We start from the raw sequence: 27,371 nt of genomic DNA on the forward strand, positions 1-27,371 counted from the left end.
AGGCAAGGGCCCCATCGGGCCGGAACCAGGTGAAAGCAGAATCATTTGGGTGCCTTTCACGCCAAATATCCACCACACAACAATCCAAAAACATAGCCGACAACAGAGCAGAACTTTCACGAGAGACATCAAAAGGACAAGACCCACGGCGATCCCGAACACGATCCAGGACCGTGTTGAAATCGCCGCACAAAAGAGTGGGAACAGCAGGATCAATAGAGCCAACACAACGAACCAAAAAAGCATCACGGTCAGGATTACGATTGGGAGCATAAATAGAAGCAACCCGAAAAACAGAACCACGAAGAGAAAACTCAACCAAAACAAAACGACCATCAAACTCACAAACCACAGACTTACACTCCAAAACCGAACGATACAAAACAACCACACCACGAGAATGATTGGTACCAAAAGAACCAGCACACAAGTAACCAAACCGAGAAAACCAAGAAAGAAGATCATCATTAGAGACGGCGTGGGTCTCCTGTAGACAAACTACCGAAGGAGAGAGATGGGACAACCACTGGAGAAACCCAAGACGCTTGTCACCATCTCTCAACCCATTAACGTTAACAGAAATAACAGTAAGAGCCATAATAAAGTAATAAAGTAGTGACAAACCCATGGCAAAAAACAAAAAGGTGGCGAGACAATGGCAAATTAACGGCGCCTAGCAGGGCTAGGCGAAGAAGGACGACGACGAGACCTATGAGGATCCGGGCTAAGAGGACTAGGAGGGGTCCTCTCGTCACCGGAACGAGACCGGGAACGAGAGGACGGACGGAGGGCCATCCCCGAGCCAGAACTACGAGAACTGACCCGAGGAGGAAGAGGAACAACAAAAGCCGAAGCAACGAGATCGTCCTTTGATGATGGGAGAGATGCCTTCAGTTTTTGCACCATAGATGCAGTCTCTTCCCTTGATACAAGTGGGGGATTCAACCCCCCAAACCACCGCGCCCAACTTTGACCGGTATTTTCGACCGCAAAGGTCCAGAATCCACAACCGAGGCCAGAGCATCATCCCCCGAATCAACCCCAACCTCAGGCACACCCGATGACGGTAACACAGACCCCGAAAGGGGAGAAAAGGTAGGGGAGGACTCCTGCCCCTCCTCCTGAGACTCCCCGGCCTGACCGGTGGAAGCCCCCAAAACACTACCGCTGGGAGAGGGAGCCAGAACCCTCTCCTCAGCCCCCCCGACCCACTGTCCGGCAACGGCTGGCTCACCAATTCATTGAGCTCATTGTCACGTTCATCTACACACATAGACTGCGGACCCACAGCAGAGCCAGAGCACTGCGACGAGGACGCAGAGCCCACCCCCCCAGAAACAACACCCACCCCGAGGCCGGAGCCACCAGGGAGGAAGGAACAGACGCAACATCATTATCATTATCATTTTCATTATTAACATCATTATCATTGCCATCAACATTATCGCCATCTTCACTGTCCATGTCCGTCTCCGGTCTACCCGGCACGTACCACACAGGCTTCGGACAGTTTCGGACAAAATGCCCGGCCTCATAGCATCTACGGCACTTTCCCTTTAAAGGGCAATCAGCAGCCTTATGGTTGTTGTTGCAAATGTCGCAAACAAGGGGCTGCCCCTTGTACCACACACGACAGTTGATCCCGTCAATCTTGATGTTACGTGGGATCTCGTGCTTGCGCACCATGCGCACCAAACGCGTTCCCGTAAAGACACCAGGGACATTCGCCCACTGCTGGTGCTTGACCTCCTTGACATCGTCGAAAAATTTTAGGGCCTCCCTAACCTTATCATTATTTCCCTCAAAAGGGAACAAGTATACCATGACCATTGAGACGGGGGCAGAAGAAATAACCGCACAACTGACATCTCCAAAAACTATGGACCCGGCCTCCTCATAGGTCTTCTTACGGGCAGGGTCAATAAAGGAAATACGAATGATCCCCCCTGGACAGACCTGGATAGAATCAACCAGATCAGCCAGGGAGTCCGCGATGATGCCGGCAACCCCGGCATGGGAAGTCCCAGCGGGGAAGCCGGACTTTATGATTAGAGTGCGCGTATTGCGCGGAATCATTATGACAAAATAATTTAAAATCCAATTACTAGTACAGTGAAATAAGAGTAAACCTTAAGCAGCTGCTAAAGGACTAATAATAATAAAGATGTTTAACCTTATGTATCACACTAAATATCAAAAGTATCCCACTCCAAATTTTAATAATGCAGATAAACTAATATGGATAGCAAATTCACAACTAATATATATGTACAGTCACTTGCAGAAGTAACTATTTATGTATAAGTTCCAATTAATTAATTATTTCCAACACAATCCACAAAATATAACCTCACTAGAAAGTAAGGTATAATATGCAACAAAAATCCAATTACACAATAAGCAAATAACAACCGAAAATATTATAGCAATTAAATATCACTCAGAACACCCTTAATAAGTAGAAAACAAACAAAAAACCTCAAGAAATTTTCTTAAGGAGCCACACAGAAACCAAAGAACACACCAAAAAAGTAGAAAACCACACGAAAAACCAAAAGGACACTTCAGTGACGGACTAAATGAAGTGCCAAAAAACGAGGGCTCAAAGAGCCCTGGAAGCGAGAAAAATGAAAAACAAAAAGACTCGGCTTACCCCGGTTACCGCAGAATGCGGAGCATTAGTCCCCGGGAGGGTCACCGAAAAAATAAAAGAAAACCAAAGAGACAAAGAAAAACTACAACAAAAACCTTACCACACTCCAAAATATGAATAAAGAAACCACACTCCAAAAATGAAAAGAAAAGGTCCAGGCCACACTCCAAAAATTGAGGTCTCCCAGCAAGAAAAAGAGCTCACTCTGCAGGGTTTGACTTTTTACGGCCAAACCCGCGTTCAGGTAAGTATGCCTTTTCAGCCTCTCCGGGACCGCAAAACGCAACTTGTCTGCGCATACCATGTGGTAATGGAGGTCACGTGCTCCTCGTCCTGTCGTGTCGTGCTGTCCACTCGCTGCTATGCTACCTAGAAAAGAGAAGAGAATGTGAAGGTTGGTTGCTTGGTCACTTTTTCTGCTTTCACTTGATTATTTCTTCCCCAGAGGGAAGTGGGCCACGCTCGGAGGTAGTGCTATACCGAGGCAACCCGTGGCCGGGACGAGGCAAGCCTCTTTTCCACGGCCCAGTTCCAAAAATCAGTTTAATATATGAGCTGCTCGATGAGCAGCGTATCAGATATTAAGCTGATAAGAACAGATTACTACACTTGATCTTAGCCAAAAGGCCGAGAAGCGATGCCCGTAAATGGCTCACGGCGGACAAGGTGCTCCCAGTCTCATGGCCACGAGATATGGTGGTCCGTTACAATCCGTGCCAAGGAAGGAATGCCCAAAGCCAACCTGAAAGCGAGGCGCACACAACGATCGCTCTTGTACAGTGGGCAGCAGCACCAGCATTGCATGGCACTTGCGTGACGGCAAGAGGACAAATGCACATTGTGCTTGCTCTGACCTCGTTTTCATTTTCCCTTATAACAAAGTTTAATTTTCACGGCAAATTACTTGTCTACGACCATACCACAGGGAAAACACCGGTTCTCGTCCGATCACCGAAGTTAAGCCCTGTCGGGCGGGGTTTAGTACTTGGATGGGAGACCGCCTGGGAATACCCCGTGTTGTAGGCTTCCCTTTTTCTTCTGTACACTTGATTATCTCAAAAAATCTCAGTTTCTTTCAATGAAAGAAAGACACATTCCAAACCAGGTTTTTTGAACACAACATGCCAACGATATGTCAAAGATGAGACATACGACAAAAACAAAATAGTTCACACGAGAAAGTGGAACTTGTATTCCCAAGGGAGCGCGTGCGCGCGAGATCTTATCAATCCAACGTTTATGACATGAAACGTATCTTTTCGTGTGAGCAAAGAACAGGATACGACAAGTAAAAAATGCATGCACTGTTATGCATTAGATGGAAGTTAACCTAGCCCGGATGATATGTATACAACGAAGGCTACAACACTACAACATTGATCTTGCGAAAACGTGACTTACGTGACGTAGCGCACTTCAAAGTCTTACTGTTCCCTGCTCAACACGGACAGTACGTATTCAAAGGGCCGATAAAGACACTATCCTGAACCATGAAAGATTTACTTTTTATGATAACAATCCAATTAACTGATAACATAGAGAAACCACAAAGTGTTGGCACAGAAATGTAACGCCAACTGATCTGGCGGGTCCTCAGTTACTCAATGCAAACGGGGCTCTCCAGAACGCAACATAACACAACGCAAAAGAAATCTATCGCGATGGAGCAGTACAAACACACATCCACTTACGTTTTCGAAACGATGCACGAGGATAAGAGCTCGACCCGCTGGCATTTTCTTGTCTCACTCGTCTATCGATGGAAATCGATGCGGCTGAAATAAACACGTCGTCTCCCTCTCTGTACGGCCAAGAATGAGAGAAATGAAATCACAGTTTTTCAGTGCACCAAGTACGGACATTCACCTACAATTTCAGCAGTGGACTTCACAAATACAACTCACCTTCCTTAGTCCTTACACCGCCACCGCATCTCCTTCCCTGCCCTGCCTGAAACGTTACCAACAAACTTCCCATTAGCCAACTTTGCCACCGGGGTTTGGTGCGGGACTAAGCGCGAACGCAGGTCCCCACTACCAGAAATTATACGCTCGAGTTACCCACATTTGGGGTAATCGCAAGGGTCAACCCCAATCGAAGTGCAATGAAAGAGCCTCACCTTGAGAGGACTGCCTCCCTGATCACCAAGTGCCTCCCGCGTCAGGTAAGTTTTTTTTATGTTTAAGGCGAATGGCAGCCCCCCGGTAGGGTGAGTGCAATGGCTGCCAGACATTCAGACTCATCCATCAACAACAATGGTTCGCCTCAAACGGGGGTGCACCAGCACGTCAAACGTCACCGGGGAATCGAACCCCGCCCCTACAAACAAAAAAAAAAAACAAAACTAACGAAGAAAAGCATTCACGAGACGCCTCGTCCGACTTACACTCGAGAATGGCATTTCCACATCAAACAAACAAACAAGCAAACCAACAGGACGAAGGACTACAGGACAAAACAAAAACAACCGAACTGTGCAGCGGCGAATGGCAGACCTGACAAGGACGCCAGTCAGAAAGACTCATCCTAACAGGAGTAGGTACGCCGCGAGACAGCAACAGCTTGGGGCGACAATGGGACTAGAACTGGGACAGAGAAAAACGACCATTGCAAACAGAGCCGATAATGCCAGACGCACCCCACTGACGATGAAAATAACGTAGACGACGGGGGGACTTGAAACGCTTAAAAAGGAGAGGTAGATTGAACTTGACACGAGAGCGGACCTTTGCGATGACATCGAGAGCACCGGGCGGCACATTACGGAAACGAAAGTCATTCCGAGCGAGCCAGATAAAATACTTACAGACAACCTAGGATGTACACGAAAACACGAGGAACTCGACGGATCTCAGCCGGGTCAAAAACCAAACAGCACGTGACGGCAAACCAAAGAAGGGGACGAAGACGAAAAAACCAAACAATAGAGACTGTAACCATGAAAGAACACTATGAGCAAGAGGGCAGGAGAAAAACAAGTGAGAAGGACATTCAGAGGCAAGACGGCAAAAAGCAAGAAGGGTCGACCGAGTACCCAAAAACCGACAAGGCGATCGGCAGTGTACAACACGCCATGGCGACCTTTCAGTTGAGATCGATCACTGGGCGGTCAAGATTGAAGAAGAACAATTGGGACCAGGTCGAAGGCCAGTAGAGAGTATAGCCATACAAAGGAAAAAACTTGTCAACACAATGGGGAGTCGGACGATCCTCAGACAGCAAAAACAAATAAACAGAATTTGCAGAGATAGAGGAAACAGCAGCAAACATGATGAGGGGACAAAGACGCAATGACAAGGGAGGAACGACGCCGACGGGAAAAGGAACCACCAACCAAACGCCAAGCAGACAGAAGAGCAGAGTAAAACGGGGGGAGGGACTTGGAGGAAAAGGCCTCAGGACGGGACAGAACAACATCAAGAGCAGGGACACCAAAACGAGAATCACACCAAAAGGAAAAGAAATGGACCCAACTACGCGGAGAAAACAGTGAAACGCCGAACCCACTGGACAAGAAGCGCAGAAACCTTAAGACGAAGATCAATGACAGAAAAACCCACCAGCAGATGTAGGCTGAACAACAACAGCACGAGAAACCAGATCGCGTTTGCCCTTCCAAAAAAACCCAAAAACCAATTTACAAAGCTCGGAAGAAACCCAAGGGGGGACATGAATTAGGGAGGCAATGTACCAAAACCCTAGAAAGGGCCAAGGCGTTGATGACGAGAGCTCTCCCGCCGTAGGACAGGGAGCGTTGCCTCCAAGAAGCCAGCACATTCTCCACGGCATCAATCCTAGGACGCCAGTTCACTTCCTCCAAATTCCCAGGCCCAATAAAGACGCCCAGCACTTTGATCTTGGCCGAGGTCCCAGTCCAGGGTGACAGGGGGGTCAGTCCTGCCAGACCACGAACCGAGCCACAATCCCTTGGATTTGGATCCCTGATTAAGCTTAGCACCAGAACCCCTTTCAAAAAGAGCATAAACTTCAAAAATAGCAGCAATGGCAATATCAGACGTGACAATGAGAGAGGTGTCATCGGCGTACTGCGAGATCGGAGACAGGGCCCGCGGGGGCCCGGGGACAGAAAGACCAATGATACGTGGATTGGCACGAATGTTAACAGCAAGCACTTCAGAAACTAGAACATACAATAATGGAGACAAAGGACAGCCCTGACGCACGCCACGAGACAAAGGAAAAAACCGAGACAGATAACCATTAACAACTACAGAGCTTTGGACAGCAGAATAGAACAGAACAACCCAACGGACAAAAGATGGGCCAAAACCCATCCTCGACAAAGTAGCACACATAAATGACCAATCCACTCTATCAAAGGCCTTTTCCTGGTCTAAGGAGAGAACGGCAACGGGATGTCAGATTCCGTGGCAAAGGCAACCACATCACGCAAAAGAGCAACATTCTCGCCAATAAACCTGCCAGGAACACCGCAGGTCTGATCCTCACTAACAAACCAGATGGATAACTTTGAGAAGGCGCCCAGCAATAAACACGAGAAGCAAGCTTATAGTCGACGTTGAGAAGGGAGATGGGGCGCCAGTTACGAGCGTCCAACCGATCTCCCTTCTTAAAGATTAAGGATATGAGACCCCGCCGTTGAGACAAAGACATAGAACCAGACAGATAACACGAATTCAAGACCTCCACTAAATCAGACCCAAGGACGTCCCAGAATTTCAAGTTAAAACTCCATGGGAGAGGCCATCGGACCCCGGGGCTTTACGACGAGCCATGCCAACAAGGGCACGATGACACTCCTCAAGAGTCAGAAAGCCCTCACAAAGATCAGCTTGGGCAGATGAAAGGACGAGGGACACATTACTGAGAAGAATATCTTGAGCGGCGGAATCCGTAGGACAGGCAGTAAAAAAAGAGAGGAGTAGAAAGTGGCGAACGAAGAACACAGATCAGAAGGTGTTGAAACAATGGACCCATCAGGGTTCCGAAGCGCAGAAACCCACCGGTCAGCAGACCGTTTCTTCTCTAAACGAAAAAAGTACGCCGATGAGACTTCGCCCTCCTCAACCCATCGGACACACGTGACCGTACTTGGGCACCTTGAGCAGCCCTGATGTCATAGGCGGAAAGCTGTTCAAGGGTGGATCGATAAACACCTAAAACAGACAGGCAACCAGCATCAAGCCGTGCCTTGAGGTGTGCCGCCAACTAGCCAACAAATCGCGTGACCAAGATTCTTTCTGCGACCGGCGCACACAGTAAGATACCGTAATGCCCTTCGATCTTTGCTTTACCGGAATCCCACCACTTGGAAAGAGAGGAAAAACAGAGCTTACAGTCCTTCCAATCGGCCCAAAAGTCAGAAATAAGGCGACAGACCAGTACTCCTCCTCCTCCAGGACTGAGGTATTAAGCTTCCAAAGCCCCGGACCAGGAGGAATAACGTCAGGAACAGTAAGAGAGCAGGACACAGCACAATGGTCTGAAAACGGACACGGAAGAATTTCACAAACAGAGACAGAGACGCAACCCAGACATAAGGGCACCCAATTAGATCTATACGGGAGGAGATAGAGCCATCCGCCTTAGTCCAGGTAAAGGCGGAGGAAGACGGATGGAGGTATCTCCAAATATCAATACAACAGACATCGTCAAAAAGACGACCAAGGGCAACAACACTCTCACGCGAGGTATCACCGACCACGGAGCCCACACGGTCAGCAGCGCGATCAAAGACGGTATTAAAATCGCCGGCGAGGAGGGTGGGAACTGAAGGGTCTAATCGGGAAGAGACCCCGTCCAGGAAGGCATCACGATCAGGGTTACGATTGGGAGCATAAATGCAAGCAACCCTGAACACAGCGCCACGCAAAGAAAACTCACATAACAAAAACCGACCACAACTATCAGAGGAAGAGATTTAACAAGGGACAACACTGGACGAAAACAAAAACATACAACCACAAGGACTTATTAGAGCCGGAGACACCACAACGGAAAGACCAGATGACTGGAAACCAGGACTGACACTCACTGAGGGAGATGCAGTGGGCCTCTTGGAGGCACACTACATCAGGAAACAACAGGCAAGGAATGAAGCCACTGTACAAACCCAGCTCGCTTAGACTGGTCTCGCAGACCGTTGACGTTAATTGAGACAACTGACAGAGCCATAATGGAGTACAGTAAAAGAGTAACTATGTACGTGCTTTGCGTTGGGGGAGGGAAAACGACACATCAGGCAAACCTTCGTGCTTCGCAGACTTGACAGTATCAGCTGAAGCACGAGTCTTCGATTTAGTAGAAGAGGGCGCAGCTCCGCTCTTCTTAGCCACCTTTGTAAGAGCCTTCCGGGAAGGAGTAACAGAAGAGCTATCAGAGGAGGTTCTCAACGGAATCACAACCGCGTTTACGAGGAGTGGATACCTCAACCATTTCCACCTCCAAAGGTTCAACAGATTGGGAGGATGGAGGAAACACCCGAAGAAACAAGACTGTCGGTACCACCACTAGCAAACAGTACCCCTTACGACGCACACCTGTATTCTCAGCCACTTTACATAAAGTGCCACCACTTGGTGGTTTTTAACATTTTGTAATTTTTTAACAGAATCTCAGTACTTTTGGCACGATGCCCGTAAATGCTCACGGCGGACAAGGTGCTCCCAGTCTCATGGCCACGAGATATGGTGGTCCGATTACAATCCGTGCCAAGGAAGGAATGCCCAAAGCCAACCTGAAAGCGAGGCGCACACAACGATCGCTCTTGTACAGTGGGCAGCAGCACCAGCATTGCATGGCACTTGCGTTGACGGCAAGAGGACAAATGCACATTGTGCTTGCTCTGACCTCGTTTTCATTTTCCCTTATAACAAAGTTAATTTTCACGGCAAATTACTTGTCTACGACCATACCACAGGGAAAACACCGGTTCTCGTCCGATCACCGAAGTTAAGCCCTGTCGGGCGGGGTTAGTACTTGGATGGGAGACCGCCTGGGAATACCCCGTGTTGTAGGCTTCCCTTTTTCCTTCTGTACACTTGATTATCTCAAAAAATCTCAGTTTCTTTCAATGAAAGAACATTCCAAACCAGGTTTTTTGAACACAACATGCCAACGATATGTCAAAGATGAGACATACGACAAAAACAAAATAGTTCACACGAGAAAGTGGAACTTGTATTCCCAAGGGAGCGCGTGCGCGCGAGACCTTATCAATCCAACGTTTATGACATGAAACGTATCTTTTCGTGTGAGCAAAGAACAGGATACGACAAGTAAAAAATGCATGCACTGTTATGCATTAGATGGAAGTTAACCTAGCCCGGATGATATGTATACAACGAAGGCTACAACACTACAACATTGATCTTGCGAAAACGTGACTTACGTGACGTAGCGCACTTCAAAGTCTTACTGTTCCCTGCTCAACACGGACAGTACGTATTCAAAGGGCCGATAAGACACTATCCTGACCATGAAAGATTTACTTTTTATGATAACAATCCAATTAACTGATAACATAGAGAAACCACAAAGTGTTGGCCACAGAAATGTAACGCCAACTGATCTGGCGGGTCCTCAGTTACTCAATGCAAAACGGGCTCTCCAGAACGCAACATAACACAACGCAAAAGAAATCTATCGCGATGGAGCAGTACAAACACACATCCACTTACGTTTTCGAAACGATGCACGAGGATAAGAGCTCGACCCGCTGGCATTTTCTTGTCTCACTCGTCTATCGATGGAAATCGATGCGGCTGAAATAAACACGTCGTCTCCCTCTCTGTACGGCCAAGAATGAGAGAAATGAAATCACAGTTTTTCAGTGCACCAAGTACGGAACATTCACCTACAATTTCAGCAGTGGACTTCACAAATACAACTCACCTTCCTTAGTCCTTACACCGCCACCGCATCTCCTTCCCTGCCCTGCCTGAAACGTTACCAACAAACCTTCCCATTAGCCAACTTTGCCACCGGGGTTTGGTGCGGGGACTAGCGCGAACGCAGGTCCCCACTACCAGAAATTATACGCTCGAGTTACCCACATTTGGGGTAATCGCAAGGGTCAACCCAATCGAAGTGCAATGAAAGAGCCTCACCTTGAGAGGACTGCCTCCCTGATCACAGTGCCTCCCGCGTCAGGTAAGTATGCCTTTTCAGCCTCTCCGGGACCGCAAAACGCAACTTGTCTGCGCATACCATGTGGTAATGGAGGTCACGTGCTCCTCGTCCTGTCGTGTCGTGCTGTCCACTCGCTGCTATGCTACCTAGAAAAGAGAAGAGAATGTGAAGGTTGGTTGCTTGGTCACTTTTTCTGCTTTCACTTGATTATTTCTTCCCCAGAGGGAAGTGGGCCACGCTCGGAGGTAGTGCTATACCGAGGCAACCCGTGGCCGGGACGAGGCAAGCCTCTTTTCCACGGCCCAGTTCCAAAAATCAGTTTAATATATGAGCTGCTCGATGAGCAGCGTATCAGATATTAAGCTGATAAGAACAGATTACTACACTTGATCTTAGCCAAAAGGCCGAGAAGCGATGCCCGTAAATGGCTCACGGCGGACAAGGTGCTCCCAGTCTCATGGCCACGAGATATGGTGGTCCGTTACAATCCGTGCCAAGGAAGGAATGCCCAAAGCCAACCTGAAAGCGAGGCGCACACAACGATCGCTCTTGTACAGTGGGCAGCAGCACCAGCATTGCATGGCACTTGCGTGACGGCAAGAGGACAAATGCACATTGTGCTTGCTCTGACCTCGTTTTCATTTTCCCTTATAACAAAGTTTAATTTTCACGGCAAATTACTTGTCTACGACCATACCACAGGGAAAACACCGGTTCTCGTCCGATCACCGAAGTTAAGCCCTGTCGGGCGGGGTTTAGTACTTGGATGGGAGACCGCCTGGGAATACCCCGTGTTGTAGGCTTCCCTTTTTCTTCTGTACACTTGATTATCTCAAAAAATCTCAGTTTCTTTCAATGAAAGAAAGACACATTCCAAACCAGGTTTTTTGAACACAACATGCCAACGATATGTCAAAGATGAGACATACGACAAAAACAAAATAGTTCACACGAGAAAGTGGAACTTGTATTCCCAAGGGAGCGCGTGCGCGCGAGATCTTATCAATCCAACGTTTATGACATGAAACGTATCTTTTCGTGTGAGCAAAGAACAGGATACGACAAGTAAAAAATGCATGCACTGTTATGCATTAGATGGAAGTTAACCTAGCCCGGATGATATGTATACAACGAAGGCTACAACACTACAACATTGATCTTGCGAAAACGTGACTTACGTGACGTAGCGCACTTCAAAGTCTTACTGTTCCCTGCTCAACACGGACAGTACGTATTCAAAGGGCCGATAAAGACACTATCCTGAACCATGAAAGATTTACTTTTTATGATAACAATCCAATTAACTGATAACATAGAGAAACCACAAAGTGTTGGCACAGAAATGTAACGCCAACTGATCTGGCGGGTCCTCAGTTACTCAATGCAAACGGGGCTCTCCAGAACGCAACATAACACAACGCAAAAGAAATCTATCGCGATGGAGCAGTACAAACACACATCCACTTACGTTTTCGAAACGATGCACGAGGATAAGAGCTCGACCCGCTGGCATTTTCTTGTCTCACTCGTCTATCGATGGAAATCGATGCGGCTGAAATAAACACGTCGTCTCCCTCTCTGTACGGCCAAGAATGAGAGAAATGAAATCACAGTTTTTCAGTGCACCAAGTACGGACATTCACCTACAATTTCAGCAGTGGACTTCACAAATACAACTCACCTTCCTTAGTCCTTACACCGCCACCGCATCTCCTTCCCTGCCCTGCCTGAAACGTTACCAACAAACTTCCCATTAGCCAACTTTGCCACCGGGGTTTGGTGCGGGACTAAGCGCGAACGCAGGTCCCCACTACCAGAAATTATACGCTCGAGTTACCCACATTTGGGGTAATCGCAAGGGTCAACCCCAATCGAAGTGCAATGAAAGAGCCTCACCTTGAGAGGACTGCCTCCCTGATCACCAAGTGCCTCCCGCGTCAGGTAAGTTTTTTTTATGTTTAAGGCGAATGGCAGCCCCCCGGTAGGGTGAGTGCAATGGCTGCCAGACATTCAGACTCATCCATCAACAACAATGGTTCGCCTCAAACGGGGGTGCACCAGCACGTCAAACGTCACCGGGGAATCGAACCCCGCCCCTACAAACAAAAAAAAAAAACAAAACTAACGAAGAAAAGCATTCACGAGACGCCTCGTCCGACTTACACTCGAGAATGGCATTTCCACATCAAACAAACAAACAAGCAAACCAACAGGACGAAGGACTACAGGACAAAACAAAAACAACCGAACTGTGCAGCGGCGAATGGCAGACCTGACAAGGACGCCAGTCAGAAAGACTCATCCTAACAGGAGTAGGTACGCCGCGAGACAGCAACAGCTTGGGGCGACAATGGGACTAGAACTGGGACAGAGAAAAACGACCATTGCAAACAGAGCCGATAATGCCAGACGCACCCCACTGACGATGAAAATAACGTAGACGACGGGGGGACTTGAAACGCTTAAAAAGGAGAGGTAGATTGAACTTGACACGAGAGCGGACCTTTGCGATGACATCGAGAGCACCGGGCGGCACATTACGGAAACGAAAGTCATTCCGAGCGAGCCAGATAAAATACTTACAGACAACCTAGGATGTACACGAAAACACGAGGAACTCGACGGATCTCAGCCGGGTCAAAAACCAAACAGCACGTGACGGCAAACCAAAGAAGGGGACGAAGACGAAAAAACCAAACAATAGAGACTGTAACCATGAAAGAACACTATGAGCAAGAGGGCAGGAGAAAAACAAGTGAGAAGGACATTCAGAGGCAAGACGGCAAAAAGCAAGAAGGGTCGACCGAGTACCCAAAAACCGACAAGGCGATCGGCAGTGTACAACACGCCATGGCGACCTTTCAGTTGAGATCGATCACTGGGCGGTCAAGATTGAAGAAGAACAATTGGGACCAGGTCGAAGGCCAGTAGAGAGTATAGCCATACAAAGGAAAAAACTTGTCAACACAATGGGGAGTCGGACGATCCTCAGACAGCAAAAACAAATAAACAGAATTTGCAGAGATAGAGGAAACAGCAGCAAACATGATGAGGGGACAAAGACGCAATGACAAGGGAGGAACGACGCCGACGGGAAAAGGAACCACCAACCAAACGCCAAGCAGACAGAAGAGCAGAGTAAAACGGGGGGAGGGACTTGGAGGAAAAGGCCTCAGGACGGGACAGAACAACATCAAGAGCAGGGACACCAAAACGAGAATCACACCAAAAGGAAAAGAAATGGACCCAACTACGCGGAGAAAACAGTGAAACGCCGAACCCACTGGACAAGAAGCGCAGAAACCTTAAGACGAAGATCAATGACAGAAAAACCCACCAGCAGATGTAGGCTGAACAACAACAGCACGAGAAACCAGATCGCGTTTGCCCTTCCAAAAAAACCCAAAAACCAATTTACAAAGCTCGGAAGAAACCCAAGGGGGGACATGAATTAGGGAGGCAATGTACCAAAACCCTAGAAAGGGCCAAGGCGTTGATGACGAGAGCTCTCCCGCCGTAGGACAGGGAGCGTTGCCTCCAAGAAGCCAGCACATTCTCCACGGCATCAATCCTAGGACGCCAGTTCACTTCCTCCAAATTCCCAGGCCCAATAAAGACGCCCAGCACTTTGATCTTGGCCGAGGTCCCAGTCCAGGGTGACAGGGGGGTCAGTCCTGCCAGACCACGAACCGAGCCACAATCCCTTGGATTTGGATCCCTGATTAAGCTTAGCACCAGAACCCCTTTCAAAAAGAGCATAAACTTCAAAAATAGCAGCAATGGCAATATCAGACGTGACAATGAGAGAGGTGTCATCGGCGTACTGCGAGATCGGAGACAGGGCCCGCGGGGGCCCGGGGACAGAAAGACCAATGATACGTGGATTGGCACGAATGTTAACAGCAAGCACTTCAGAAACTAGAACATACAATAATGGAGACAAAGGACAGCCCTGACGCACGCCACGAGACAAAGGAAAAAACCGAGACAGATAACCATTAACAACTACAGAGCTTTGGACAGCAGAATAGAACAGAACAACCCAACGGACAAAAGATGGGCCAAAACCCATCCTCGACAAAGTAGCACACATAAATGACCAATCCACTCTATCAAAGGCCTTTTCCTGGTCTAAGGAGAGAACGGCAACGGGATGTCAGATTCCGTGGCAAAGGCAACCACATCACGCAAAAGAGCAACATTCTCGCCAATAAACCTGCCAGGAACACCGCAGGTCTGATCCTCACTAACAAACCAGATGGATAACTTTGAGAAGGCGCCCAGCAATAAACACGAGAAGCAAGCTTATAGTCGACGTTGAGAAGGGAGATGGGGCGCCAGTTACGAGCGTCCAACCGATCTCCCTTCTTAAAGATTAAGGATATGAGACCCCGCCGTTGAGACAAAGACATAGAACCAGACAGATAACACGAATTCAAGACCTCCACTAAATCAGACCCAAGGACGTCCCAGAATTTCAAGTTAAAACTCCATGGGAGAGGCCATCGGACCCCGGGGCTTTACGACGAGCCATGCCAACAAGGGCACGATGACACTCCTCAAGAGTCAGAAAGCCCTCACAAAGATCAGCTTGGGCAGATGAAAGGACGAGGGACACATTACTGAGAAGAATATCTTGAGCGGCGGAATCCGTAGGACAGGCAGTAAAAAAAGAGAGGAGTAGAAAGTGGCGAACGAAGAACACAGATCAGAAGGTGTTGAAACAATGGACCCATCAGGGTTCCGAAGCGCAGAAACCCACCGGTCAGCAGACCGTTTCTTCTCTAAACGAAAAAAGTACGCCGATGAGACTTCGCCCTCCTCAACCCATCGGACACACGTGACCGTACTTGGGCACCTTGAGCAGCCCTGATGTCATAGGCGGAAAGCTGTTCAAGGGTGGATCGATAAACACCTAAAACAGACAGGCAACCAGCATCAAGCCGTGCCTTGAGGTGTGCCGCCAACTAGCCAACAAATCGCGTGACCAAGATTCTTTCTGCGACCGGCGCACACAGTAAGATACCGTAATGCCCTTCGATCTTTGCTTTACCGGAATCCCACCACTTGGAAAGAGAGGAAAAACAGAGCTTACAGTCCTTCCAATCGGCCCAAAAGTCAGAAATAAGGCGACAGACCAGTACTCCTCCTCCTCCAGGACTGAGGTATTAAGCTTCCAAAGCCCCGGACCAGGAGGAATAACGTCAGGAACAGTAAGAGAGCAGGACACAGCACAATGGTCTGAAAACGGACACGGAAGAATTTCACAAACAGAGACAGAGACGCAACCCAGACATAAGGGCACCCAATTAGATCTATACGGGAGGAGATAGAGCCATCCGCCTTAGTCCAGGTAAAGGCGGAGGAAGACGGATGGAGGTATCTCCAAATATCAATACAACAGACATCGTCAAAAAGACGACCAAGGGCAACAACACTCTCACGCGAGGTATCACCGACCACGGAGCCCACACGGTCAGCAGCGCGATCAAAGACGGTATTAAAATCGCCGGCGAGGAGGGTGGGAACTGAAGGGTCTAATCGGGAAGAGACCCCGTCCAGGAAGGCATCACGATCAGGGTTACGATTGGGAGCATAAATGCAAGCAACCCTGAACACAGCGCCACGCAAAGAAAACTCACATAACAAAAACCGACCACAACTATCAGAGGAAGAGATTTAACAAGGGACAACACTGGACGAAAACAAAAACATACAACCACAAGGACTTATTAGAGCCGGAGACACCACAACGGAAAGACCAGATGACTGGAAACCAGGACTGACACTCACTGAGGGAGATGCAGTGGGCCTCTTGGAGGCACACTACATCAGGAAACAACAGGCAAGGAATGAAGCCACTGTACAAACCCAGCTCGCTTAGACTGGTCTCGCAGACCGTTGACGTTAATTGAGACAACTGACAGAGCCATAATGGAGTACAGTAAAAGAGTAACTATGTACGTGCTTTGCGTTGGGGGAGGGAAAACGACACATCAGGCAAACCTTCGTGCTTCGCAGACTTGACAGTATCAGCTGAAGCACGAGTCTTCGATTTAGTAGAAGAGGGCGCAGCTCCGCTCTTCTTAGCCACCTTTGTAAGAGCCTTCCGGGAAGGAGTAACAGAAGAGCTATCAGAGGAGGTTCTCAACGGAATCACAACCGCGTTTACGAGGAGTGGATACCTCAACCATTTCCACCTCCAAAGGTTCAACAGATTGGGAGGATGGAGGAAACACCCGAAGAAACAAGACTGTCGGTACCACCACTAGCAAACAGTACCCCTTACGACGCACACCTGTATTCTCAGCCACTTTACATAAAGTGCCACCACTTGGTGGTTTTTAACATTTTGTAATTTTTTAACAGAATCTCAGTACTTTTGGCACGATGCCCGTAAATGCTCACGGCGGACAAGGTGCTCCCAGTCTCATGGCCACGAGATATGGTGGTCCGATTACAATCCGTGCCAAGGAAGGAATGCCCAAAGCCAACCTGAAAGCGAGGCGCACACAACGATCGCTCTTGTACAGTGGGCAGCAGCACCAGCATTGCATGGCACTTGCGTTGACGGCAAGAGGACAAATGCACATTGTGCTTGCTCTGACCTCGTTTTCATTTTCCCTTATAACAAAGTTAATTTTCACGGCAAATTACTTGTCTACGACCATACCACAGGGAAAACACCGGTTCTCGTCCGATCACCGAAGTTAAGCCCTGTCGGGCGGGGTTAGTACTTGGATGGGAGACCGCCTGGGAATACCCCGTGTTGTAGGCTTCCCTTTTTCCTTCTGTACACTTGATTATCTCAAAAAATCTCAGTTTCTTTCAATGAAAGAACATTCCAAACCAGGTTTTTTGAACACAACATGCCAACGATATGTCAAAGATGAGACATACGACAAAAACAAAATAGTTCACACGAGAAAGTGGAACTTGTATTCCCAAGGGAGCGCGTGCGCGCGAGATCTTATCAATCCAACGTTTATGACATGAAACGTATCTTTTCGTGTGAGCAAAGAACAGGATACGACAAGTAAAAAATGCATGCACTGTTATGCATTAGATGGAAGTTAACCTAGCCCGGATGATATGTATACAACGAAGGCTACAACACTACAACATTGATCTTGCGAAAACGTGACTTACGTGACGTAGCGCACTTCAAAGTCTTACTGTTCCCTGCTCAACACGGACAGTACGTATTCAAAGGGCCGATAAGACACTATCCTGACCATGAAAGATTTACTTTTTATGATAACAATCCAATTAACTGATAACATAGAGAAACCACAAAGTGTTGGCCACAGAAATGTAACGCCAACTGATCTGGCGGGTCCTCAGTTACTCAATGCAAAACGGGCTCTCCAGAACGCAACATAACACAACGCAAAATAAATCTATCGCGATGGAGCAGTACAAACACACATCCACTTACGTTTTCGAAACGATGCACGAGGATAAGAGCTCGACCCGCTGGCATTTTCTTGTCTCACTCGTCTATCGATGGAAATCGATGCGGCTGAAATAAACACGTCGTCTCCCTCTCTGTACGGCCAAGAATGAGAGAAATGAAATCACAGTTTTTCAGTGCACCAAGTACGGAACATTCACCTACAATTTCAGCAGTGGACTTCACAAATACAACTCACCTTCCTTAGTCCTTACACCGCCACCGCATCTCCTTCCCTGCCCTGCCTGAAACGTTACCAACAAACCTTCCCATTAGCCAACTTTGCCACCGGGGTTTGGTGCGGGGACTAGCGCGAACGCAGGTCCCCACTACCAGAAATTATACGCTCGAGTTACCCACATTTGGGGTAATCGCAAGGGTCAACCCAATCGAAGTGCAATGAAAGAGCCTCACCTTGAGAGGACTGCCTCCCTGATCACAGTGCCTCCCGCGTCAGGTAAGTATGCCTTTTCAGCCTCTCCGGGACCGCAAAACGCAACTTGTCTGCGCATACCATGTGGTAATGGAGGTCACGTGCTCCTCGTCCTGTCGTGTCGTGCTGTCCACTCGCTGCTATGCTACCTAGAAAAGAGAAGAGAATGTGAAGGTTGGTTGCTTGGTCACTTTTTCTGCTTTCACTTGATTATTTCTTCCCCAGAGGGAAGTGGGCCACGCTCGGAGGTAGTGCTATACCGAGGCAACCCGTGGCCGGGACGAGGCAAGCCTCTTTTCCACGGCCCAGTTCCAAAAATCAGTTTAATATATGAGCTGCTCGATGAGCAGCGTATCAGATATTAAGCTGATAAGAACAGATTACTACACTTGATCTTAGCCAAAAGGCCGAGAAGCGATGCCCGTAAATGGCTCACGGCGGACAAGGTGCTCCCAGTCTCATGGCCACGAGATATGGTGGTCCGTTACAATCCGTGCCAAGGAAGGAATGCCCAAAGCCAACCTGAAAGCGAGGCGCACACAACGATCGCTCTTGTACAGTGGGCAGCAGCACCAGCATTGCATGGCACTTGCGTGACGGCAAGAGGACAAATGCACATTGTGCTTGCTCTGACCTCGTTTTCATTTTCCCTTATAACAAAGTTTAATTTTCACGGCAAATTACTTGTCTACGACCATACCACAGGGAAAACACCGGTTCTCGTCCGATCACCGAAGTTAAGCCCTGTCGGGCGGGGTTTAGTACTTGGATGGGAGACCGCCTGGGAATACCCCGTGTTGTAGGCTTCCCTTTTTCTTCTGTACACTTGATTATCTCAAAAAATCTCAGTTTCTTTCAATGAAAGAAAGACACATTCCAAACCAGGTTTTTTGAACACAACATGCCAACGATATGTCAAAGATGAGACATACGACAAAAACAAAATAGTTCACACGAGAAAGTGGAACTTGTATTCCCAAGGGAGCGCGTGCGCGCGAGATCTTATCAATCCAACGTTTATGACATGAAACGTATCTTTTCGTGTGAGCAAAGAACAGGATACGACAAGTAAAAAATGCATGCACTGTTATGCATTAGATGGAAGTTAACCTAGCCCGGATGATATGTATACAACGAAGGCTACAACACTACAACATTGATCTTGCGAAAACGTGACTTACGTGACGTAGCGCACTTCAAAGTCTTACTGTTCCCTGCTCAACACGGACAGTACGTATTCAAAGGGCCGATAAAGACACTATCCTGAACCATGAAAGATTTACTTTTTATGATAACAATCCAATTAACTGATAACATAGAGAAACCACAAAGTGTTGGCACAGAAATGTAACGCCAACTGATCTGGCGGGTCCTCAGTTACTCAATGCAAACGGGGCTCTCCAGAACGCAACATAACACAACGCAAAAGAAATCTATCGCGATGGAGCAGTACAAACACACATCCACTTACGTTTTCGAAACGATGCACGAGGATAAGAGCTCGACCCGCTGGCATTTTCTTGTCTCACTCGTCTATCGATGGAAATCGATGCGGCTGAAATAAACACGTCGTCTCCCTCTCTGTACGGCCAAGAATGAGAGAAATGAAATCACAGTTTTTCAGTGCACCAAGTACGGACATTCACCTACAATTTCAGCAGTGGACTTCACAAATACAACTCACCTTCCTTAGTCCTTACACCGCCACCGCATCTCCTTCCCTGCCCTGCCTGAAACGTTACCAACAAACTTCCCATTAGCCAACTTTGCCACCGGGGTTTGGTGCGGGACTAAGCGCGAACGCAGGTCCCCACTACCAGAAATTATACGCTCGAGTTACCCACATTTGGGGTAATCGCAAGGGTCAACCCCAATCGAAGTGCAATGAAAGAGCCTCACCTTGAGAGGACTGCCTCCCTGATCACCAAGTGCCTCCCGCGTCAGGTAAGTTTTTTTTATGTTTAAGGCGAATGGCAGCCCCCCGGTAGGGTGAGTGCAATGGCTGCCAGACATTCAGACTCATCCATCAACAACAATGGTTCGCCTCAAACGGGGGTGCACCAGCACGTCAAACGTCACCGGGGAATCGAACCCCGCCCCTACAAACAAAAAAAAAAAACAAAACTAACGAAGAAAAGCATTCACGAGACGCCTCGTCCGACTTACACTCGAGAATGGCATTTCCACATCAAACAAACAAACAAGCAAACCAACAGGACGAAGGACTACAGGACAAAACAAAAACAACCGAACTGTGCAGCGGCGAATGGCAGACCTGACAAGGACGCCAGTCAGAAAGACTCATCCTAACAGGAGTAGGTACGCCGCGAGACAGCAACAGCTTGGGGCGACAATGGGACTAGAACTGGGACAGAGAAAAACGACCATTGCAAACAGAGCCGATAATGCCAGACGCACCCCACTGACGATGAAAATAACGTAGACGACGGGGGGACTTGAAACGCTTAAAAAGGAGAGGTAGATTGAACTTGACACGAGAGCGGACCTTTGCGATGACATCGAGAGCACCGGGCGGCACATTACGGAAACGAAAGTCATTCCGAGCGAGCCAGATAAAATACTTACAGACAACCTAGGATGTACACGAAAACACGAGGAACTCGACGGATCTCAGCCGGGTCAAAAACCAAACAGCACGTGACGGCAAACCAAAGAAGGGGACGAAGACGAAAAAACCAAACAATAGAGACTGTAACCATGAAAGAACACTATGAGCAAGAGGGCAGGAGAAAAACAAGTGAGAAGGACATTCAGAGGCAAGACGGCAAAAAGCAAGAAGGGTCGACCGAGTACCCAAAAACCGACAAGGCGATCGGCAGTGTACAACACGCCATGGCGACCTTTCAGTTGAGATCGATCACTGGGCGGTCAAGATTGAAGAAGAACAATTGGGACCAGGTCGAAGGCCAGTAGAGAGTATAGCCATACAAAGGAAAAAACTTGTCAACACAATGGGGAGTCGGACGATCCTCAGACAGCAAAAACAAATAAACAGAATTTGCAGAGATAGAGGAAACAGCAGCAAACATGATGAGGGGACAAAGACGCAATGACAAGGGAGGAACGACGCCGACGGGAAAAGGAACCACCAACCAAACGCCAAGCAGACAGAAGAGCAGAGTAAAACGGGGGGAGGGACTTGGAGGAAAAGGCCTCAGGACGGGACAGAACAACATCAAGAGCAGGGACACCAAAACGAGAATCACACCAAAAGGAAAAGAAATGGACCCAACTACGCGGAGAAAACAGTGAAACGCCGAACCCACTGGACAAGAAGCGCAGAAACCTTAAGACGAAGATCAATGACAGAAAAACCCACCAGCAGATGTAGGCTGAACAACAACAGCACGAGAAACCAGATCGCGTTTGCCCTTCCAAAAAAACCCAAAAACCAATTTACAAAGCTCGGAAGAAACCCAAGGGGGGACATGAATTAGGGAGGCAATGTACCAAAACCCTAGAAAGGGCCAAGGCGTTGATGACGAGAGCTCTCCCGCCGTAGGACAGGGAGCGTTGCCTCCAAGAAGCCAGCACATTCTCCACGGCATCAATCCTAGGACGCCAGTTCACTTCCTCCAAATTCCCAGGCCCAATAAAGACGCCCAGCACTTTGATCTTGGCCGAGGTCCCAGTCCAGGGTGACAGGGGGGTCAGTCCTGCCAGACCACGAACCGAGCCACAATCCCTTGGATTTGGATCCCTGATTAAGCTTAGCACCAGAACCCCTTTCAAAAAGAGCATAAACTTCAAAAATAGCAGCAATGGCAATATCAGACGTGACAATGAGAGAGGTGTCATCGGCGTACTGCGAGATCGGAGACAGGGCCCGCGGGGGCCCGGGGACAGAAAGACCAATGATACGTGGATTGGCACGAATGTTAACAGCAAGCACTTCAGAAACTAGAACATACAATAATGGAGACAAAGGACAGCCCTGACGCACGCCACGAGACAAAGGAAAAAACCGAGACAGATAACCATTAACAACTACAGAGCTTTGGACAGCAGAATAGAACAGAACAACCCAACGGACAAAAGATGGGCCAAAACCCATCCTCGACAAAGTAGCACACATAAATGACCAATCCACTCTATCAAAGGCCTTTTCCTGGTCTAAGGAGAGAACGGCAACGGGATGTCAGATTCCGTGGCAAAGGCAACCACATCACGCAAAAGAGCAACATTCTCGCCAATAAACCTGCCAGGAACACCGCAGGTCTGATCCTCACTAACAAACCAGATGGATAACTTTGAGAAGGCGCCCAGCAATAAACACGAGAAGCAAGCTTATAGTCGACGTTGAGAAGGGAGATGGGGCGCCAGTTACGAGCGTCCAACCGATCTCCCTTCTTAAAGATTAAGGATATGAGACCCCGCCGTTGAGACAAAGACATAGAACCAGACAGATAACACGAATTCAAGACCTCCACTAAATCAGACCCAAGGACGTCCCAGAATTTCAAGTTAAAACTCCATGGGAGAGGCCATCGGACCCCGGGGCTTTACGACGAGCCATGCCAACAAGGGCACGATGACACTCCTCAAGAGTCAGAAAGCCCTCACAAAGATCAGCTTGGGCAGATGAAAGGACGAGGGACACATTACTGAGAAGAATATCTTGAGCGGCGGAATCCGTAGGACAGGCAGTAAAAAAAGAGAGGAGTAGAAAGTGGCGAACGAAGAACACAGATCAGAAGGTGTTGAAACAATGGACCCATCAGGGTTCCGAAGCGCAGAAACCCACCGGTCAGCAGACCGTTTCTTCTCTAAACGAAAAAAGTACGCCGATGAGACTTCGCCCTCCTCAACCCATCGGACACACGTGACCGTACTTGGGCACCTTGAGCAGCCCTGATGTCATAGGCGGAAAGCTGTTCAAGGGTGGATCGATAAACACCTAAAACAGACAGGCAACCAGCATCAAGCCGTGCCTTGAGGTGTGCCGCCAACTAGCCAACAAATCGCGTGACCAAGATTCTTTCTGCGACCGGCGCACACAGTAAGATACCGTAATGCCCTTCGATCTTTGCTTTACCGGAATCCCACCACTTGGAAAGAGAGGAAAAACAGAGCTTACAGTCCTTCCAATCGGCCCAAAAGTCAGAAATAAGGCGACAGACCAGTACTCCTCCTCCTCCAGGACTGAGGTATTAAGCTTCCAAAGCCCCGGACCAGGAGGAATAACGTCAGGAACAGTAAGAGAGCAGGACACAGCACAATGGTCTGAAAACGGACACGGAAGAATTTCACAAACAGAGACAGAGACGCAACCCAGACATAAGGGCACCCAATTAGATCTATACGGGAGGAGATAGAGCCATCCGCCTTAGTCCAGGTAAAGGCGGAGGAAGACGGATGGAGGTATCTCCAAATATCAATACAACAGACATCGTCAAAAAGACGACCAAGGGCAACAACACTCTCACGCGAGGTATCACCGACCACGGAGCCCACACGGTCAGCAGCGCGATCAAAGACGGTATTAAAATCGCCGGCGAGGAGGGTGGGAACTGAAGGGTCTAATCGGGAAGAGACCCCGTCCAGGAAGGCATCACGATCAGGGTTACGATTGGGAGCATAAATGCAAGCAACCCTGAACACAGCGCCACGCAAAGAAAACTCACATAACAAAAACCGACCACAACTATCAGAGGAAGAGATTTAACAAGGGACAACACTGGACGAAAACAAAAACATACAACCACAAGGACTTATTAGAGCCGGAGACACCACAACGGAAAGACCAGATGACTGGAAACCAGGACTGACACTCACTGAGGGAGATGCAGTGGGCCTCTTGGAGGCACACTACATCAGGAAACAACAGGCAAGGAATGAAGCCACTGTACAAACCCAGCTCGCTTAGACTGGTCTCGCAGACCGTTGACGTTAATTGAGACAACTGACAGAGCCATAATGGAGTACAGTAAAAGAGTAACTATGTACGTGCTTTGCGTTGGGGGAGGGAAAACGACACATCAGGCAAACCTTCGTGCTTCGCAGACTTGACAGTATCAGCTGAAGCACGAGTCTTCGATTTAGTAGAAGAGGGCGCAGCTCCGCTCTTCTTAGCCACCTTTGTAAGAGCCTTCCGGGAAGGAGTAACAGAAGAGCTATCAGAGGAGGTTCTCAACGGAATCACAACCGCGTTTACGAGGAGTGGATACCTCAACCATTTCCACCTCCAAAGGTTCAACAGATTGGGAGGATGGAGGAAACACCCGAAGAAACAAGACTGTCGGTACCACCACTAGCAAACAGTACCCCTTACGACGCACACCTGTATTCTCAGCCACTTTACATAAAGTGCCACCACTTGGTGGTTTTTAACATTTTGTAATTTTTTAACAGAATCTCAGTACTTTTGGCACGATGCCCGTAAATGCTCACGGCGGACAAGGTGCTCCCAGTCTCATGGCCACGAGATATGGTGGTCCGATTACAATCCGTGCCAAGGAAGGAATGCCCAAAGCCAACCTGAAAGCGAGGCGCACACAACGATCGCTCTTGTACAGTGGGCAGCAGCACCAGCATTGCATGGCACTTGCGTTGACGGCAAGAGGACAAATGCACATTGTGCTTGCTCTGACCTCGTTTTCATTTTCCCTTATAACAAAGTTAATTTTCACGGCAAATTACTTGTCTACGACCATACCACAGGGAAAACACCGGTTCTCGTCCGATCACCGAAGTTAAGCCCTGTCGGGCGGGGTTAGTACTTGGATGGGAGACCGCCTGGGAATACCCCGTGTTGTAGGCTTCCCTTTTTCCTTCTGTACACTTGATTATCTCAAAAAATCTCAGTTTCTTTCAATGAAAGAACATTCCAAACCAGGTTTTTTGAACACAACATGCCAACGATATGTCAAAGATGAGACATACGACAAAAACAAAATAGTTCACACGAGAAAGTGGAACTTGTATTCCCAAGGGAGCGCGTGCGCGCGAGATCTTATCAATCCAACGTTTATGACATGAAACGTATCTTTTCGTGTGAGCAAAGAACAGGATACGACAAGTAAAAAATGCATGCACTGTTATGCATTAGATGGAAGTTAACCTAGCCCGGATGATATGTATACAACGAAGGCTACAACACTACAACATTGATCTTGCGAAAACGTGACTTACGTGACGTAGCGCACTTCAAAGTCTTACTGTTCCCTGCTCAACACGGACAGTACGTATTCAAAGGGCCGATAAGACACTATCCTGACCATGAAAGATTTACTTTTTATGATAACAATCCAATTAACTGATAACATAGAGAAACCACAAAGTGTTGGCCACAGAAATGTAACGCCAACTGATCTGGCGGGTCCTCAGTTACTCAATGCAAAACGGGCTCTCCAGAACGCAACATAACACAACGCAAAATAAATCTATCGCGATGGAGCAGTACAAACACACATCCACTTACGTTTTCGAAACGATGCACGAGGATAAGAGCTCGACCCGCTGGCATTTTCTTGTCTCACTCGTCTATCGATGGAAATCGATGCGGCTGAAATAAACACGTCGTCTCCCTCTCTGTACGGCCAAGAATGAGAGAAATGAAATCACAGTTTTTCAGTGCACCAAGTACGGAACATTCACCTACAATTTCAGCAGTGGACTTCACAAATACAACTCACCTTCCTTAGTCCTTACACCGCCACCGCATCTCCTTCCCTGCCCTGCCTGAAACGTTACCAACAAACCTTCCCATTAGCCAACTTTGCCACCGGGGTTTGGTGCGGGGACTAGCGCGAACGCAGGTCCCCACTACCAGAAATTATACGCTCGAGTTACCCACATTTGGGGTAATCGCAAGGGTCAACCCAATCGAAGTGCAATGAAAGAGCCTCACCTTGAGAGGACTGCCTCCCTGATCACAGTGCCTCCCGCGTCAGGTAAGTATGCCTTTTCAGCCTCTCCGGGACCGCAAAACGCAACTTGTCTGCGCATACCATGTGGTAATGGAGGTCACGTGCTCCTCGTCCTGTCGTGTCGTGCTGTCCACTCGCTGCTATGCTACCTAGAAAAGAGAAGAGAATGTGAAGGTTGGTTGCTTGGTCACTTTTTCTGCTTTCACTTGATTATTTCTTCCCCAGAGGGAAGTGGGCCACGCTCGGAGGTAGTGCTATACCGAGGCAACCCGTGGCCGGGACGAGGCAAGCCTCTTTTCCACGGCCCAGTTCCAAAAATCAGTTTAATATATGAGCTGCTCGATGAGCAGCGTATCAGATATTAAGCTGATAAGAACAGATTACTACACTTGATCTTAGCCAAAAGGCCGAGAAGCGATGCCCGTAAATGGCTCACGGCGGACAAGGTGCTCCCAGTCTCATGGCCACGAGATATGGTGGTCCGTTACAATCCGTGCCAAGGAAGGAATGCCCAAAGCCAACCTGAAAGCGAGGCGCACACAACGATCGCTCTTGTACAGTGGGCAGCAGCACCAGCATTGCATGGCACTTGCGTGACGGCAAGAGGACAAATGCACATTGTGCTTGCTCTGACCTCGTTTTCATTTTCCCTTATAACAAAGTTTAATTTTCACGGCAAATTACTTGTCTACGACCATACCACAGGGAAAACACCGGTTCTCGTCCGATCACCGAAGTTAAGCCCTGTCGGGCGGGGTTTAGTACTTGGATGGGAGACCGCCTGGGAATACCCCGTGTTGTAGGCTTCCCTTTTTCTTCTGTACACTTGAT

The 27,371-nt window shown here is 48.4% G+C and overlaps 17 non-coding genes across 17 annotated transcripts; 7 read left to right on the plus strand and 10 right to left on the minus strand.

Moving 5' to 3' along the window:
• Positions 1-3,099: 3,099 nt before the first annotated feature.
• On the minus strand, positions 3,100-3,292 carry LOC138035133 (U2 spliceosomal RNA). Its single transcript, XR_011129454.1, has one exon. It is a non-coding gene; the product is annotated as a U2 spliceosomal RNA (small nuclear RNA).
• A 267-nt stretch (positions 3,293-3,559) lies between these two features.
• Positions 3,560-3,679, plus strand: LOC138035106 (5S ribosomal RNA). Its single transcript, XR_011129430.1, has one exon. It is a non-coding gene; the product is annotated as a 5S ribosomal RNA (ribosomal RNA).
• A 978-nt stretch (positions 3,680-4,657) lies between these two features.
• Positions 4,658-4,825, minus strand: LOC138035127 (U1 spliceosomal RNA). The gene has a single exon (XR_011129448.1). It is a non-coding gene; the product is annotated as a U1 spliceosomal RNA (small nuclear RNA).
• A 4,710-nt stretch (positions 4,826-9,535) lies between these two features.
• On the plus strand, positions 9,536-9,654 carry LOC138035105 (5S ribosomal RNA). Its single transcript, XR_011129429.1, has one exon. It is a non-coding gene; the product is annotated as a 5S ribosomal RNA (ribosomal RNA).
• Positions 9,655-10,630: 976 nt separating this feature from the next.
• On the minus strand, positions 10,631-10,794 carry LOC138035117 (U1 spliceosomal RNA). The gene has a single exon (XR_011129439.1). It is a non-coding gene; the product is annotated as a U1 spliceosomal RNA (small nuclear RNA).
• Positions 10,795-10,988: 194 nt separating this feature from the next.
• LOC138035135 (U2 spliceosomal RNA) lies at positions 10,989-11,181 on the minus strand. The gene has a single exon (XR_011129455.1). It is a non-coding gene; the product is annotated as a U2 spliceosomal RNA (small nuclear RNA).
• A 267-nt stretch (positions 11,182-11,448) lies between these two features.
• Positions 11,449-11,568, plus strand: LOC138035107 (5S ribosomal RNA). Its single transcript, XR_011129431.1, has one exon. It is a non-coding gene; the product is annotated as a 5S ribosomal RNA (ribosomal RNA).
• Positions 11,569-12,546: 978 nt separating this feature from the next.
• Positions 12,547-12,714, minus strand: LOC138035129 (U1 spliceosomal RNA). The gene has a single exon (XR_011129450.1). It is a non-coding gene; the product is annotated as a U1 spliceosomal RNA (small nuclear RNA).
• Positions 12,715-17,424: 4,710 nt separating this feature from the next.
• On the plus strand, positions 17,425-17,543 carry LOC138035116 (5S ribosomal RNA). The gene has a single exon (XR_011129438.1). It is a non-coding gene; the product is annotated as a 5S ribosomal RNA (ribosomal RNA).
• A 976-nt stretch (positions 17,544-18,519) lies between these two features.
• LOC138035119 (U1 spliceosomal RNA) lies at positions 18,520-18,683 on the minus strand. Its single transcript, XR_011129440.1, has one exon. It is a non-coding gene; the product is annotated as a U1 spliceosomal RNA (small nuclear RNA).
• A 194-nt stretch (positions 18,684-18,877) lies between these two features.
• On the minus strand, positions 18,878-19,070 carry LOC138035136 (U2 spliceosomal RNA). The gene has a single exon (XR_011129456.1). It is a non-coding gene; the product is annotated as a U2 spliceosomal RNA (small nuclear RNA).
• Positions 19,071-19,337: 267 nt separating this feature from the next.
• Positions 19,338-19,457, plus strand: LOC138035108 (5S ribosomal RNA). Its single transcript, XR_011129432.1, has one exon. It is a non-coding gene; the product is annotated as a 5S ribosomal RNA (ribosomal RNA).
• Positions 19,458-20,435: 978 nt separating this feature from the next.
• Positions 20,436-20,603, minus strand: LOC138035130 (U1 spliceosomal RNA). The gene has a single exon (XR_011129451.1). It is a non-coding gene; the product is annotated as a U1 spliceosomal RNA (small nuclear RNA).
• Positions 20,604-25,313: 4,710 nt separating this feature from the next.
• On the plus strand, positions 25,314-25,432 carry LOC138035128 (5S ribosomal RNA). The gene has a single exon (XR_011129449.1). It is a non-coding gene; the product is annotated as a 5S ribosomal RNA (ribosomal RNA).
• Positions 25,433-26,408: 976 nt separating this feature from the next.
• Positions 26,409-26,572, minus strand: LOC138035120 (U1 spliceosomal RNA). Its single transcript, XR_011129441.1, has one exon. It is a non-coding gene; the product is annotated as a U1 spliceosomal RNA (small nuclear RNA).
• Positions 26,573-26,766: 194 nt separating this feature from the next.
• On the minus strand, positions 26,767-26,959 carry LOC138035137 (U2 spliceosomal RNA). Its single transcript, XR_011129457.1, has one exon. It is a non-coding gene; the product is annotated as a U2 spliceosomal RNA (small nuclear RNA).
• Positions 26,960-27,226: 267 nt separating this feature from the next.
• Positions 27,227-27,346, plus strand: LOC138035109 (5S ribosomal RNA). Its single transcript, XR_011129433.1, has one exon. It is a non-coding gene; the product is annotated as a 5S ribosomal RNA (ribosomal RNA).
• The last annotated feature ends 25 nt before the right edge of the window (positions 27,347-27,371 follow it).

This window comes from Montipora capricornis, unplaced genomic scaffold (assembly GCF_036669925.1).
Source record: "Montipora capricornis isolate CH-2021 unplaced genomic scaffold, ASM3666992v2 scaffold_259, whole genome shotgun sequence".
Taxonomy (NCBI): Eukaryota; Metazoa; Cnidaria; class Anthozoa; order Scleractinia; family Acroporidae; genus Montipora; species Montipora capricornis.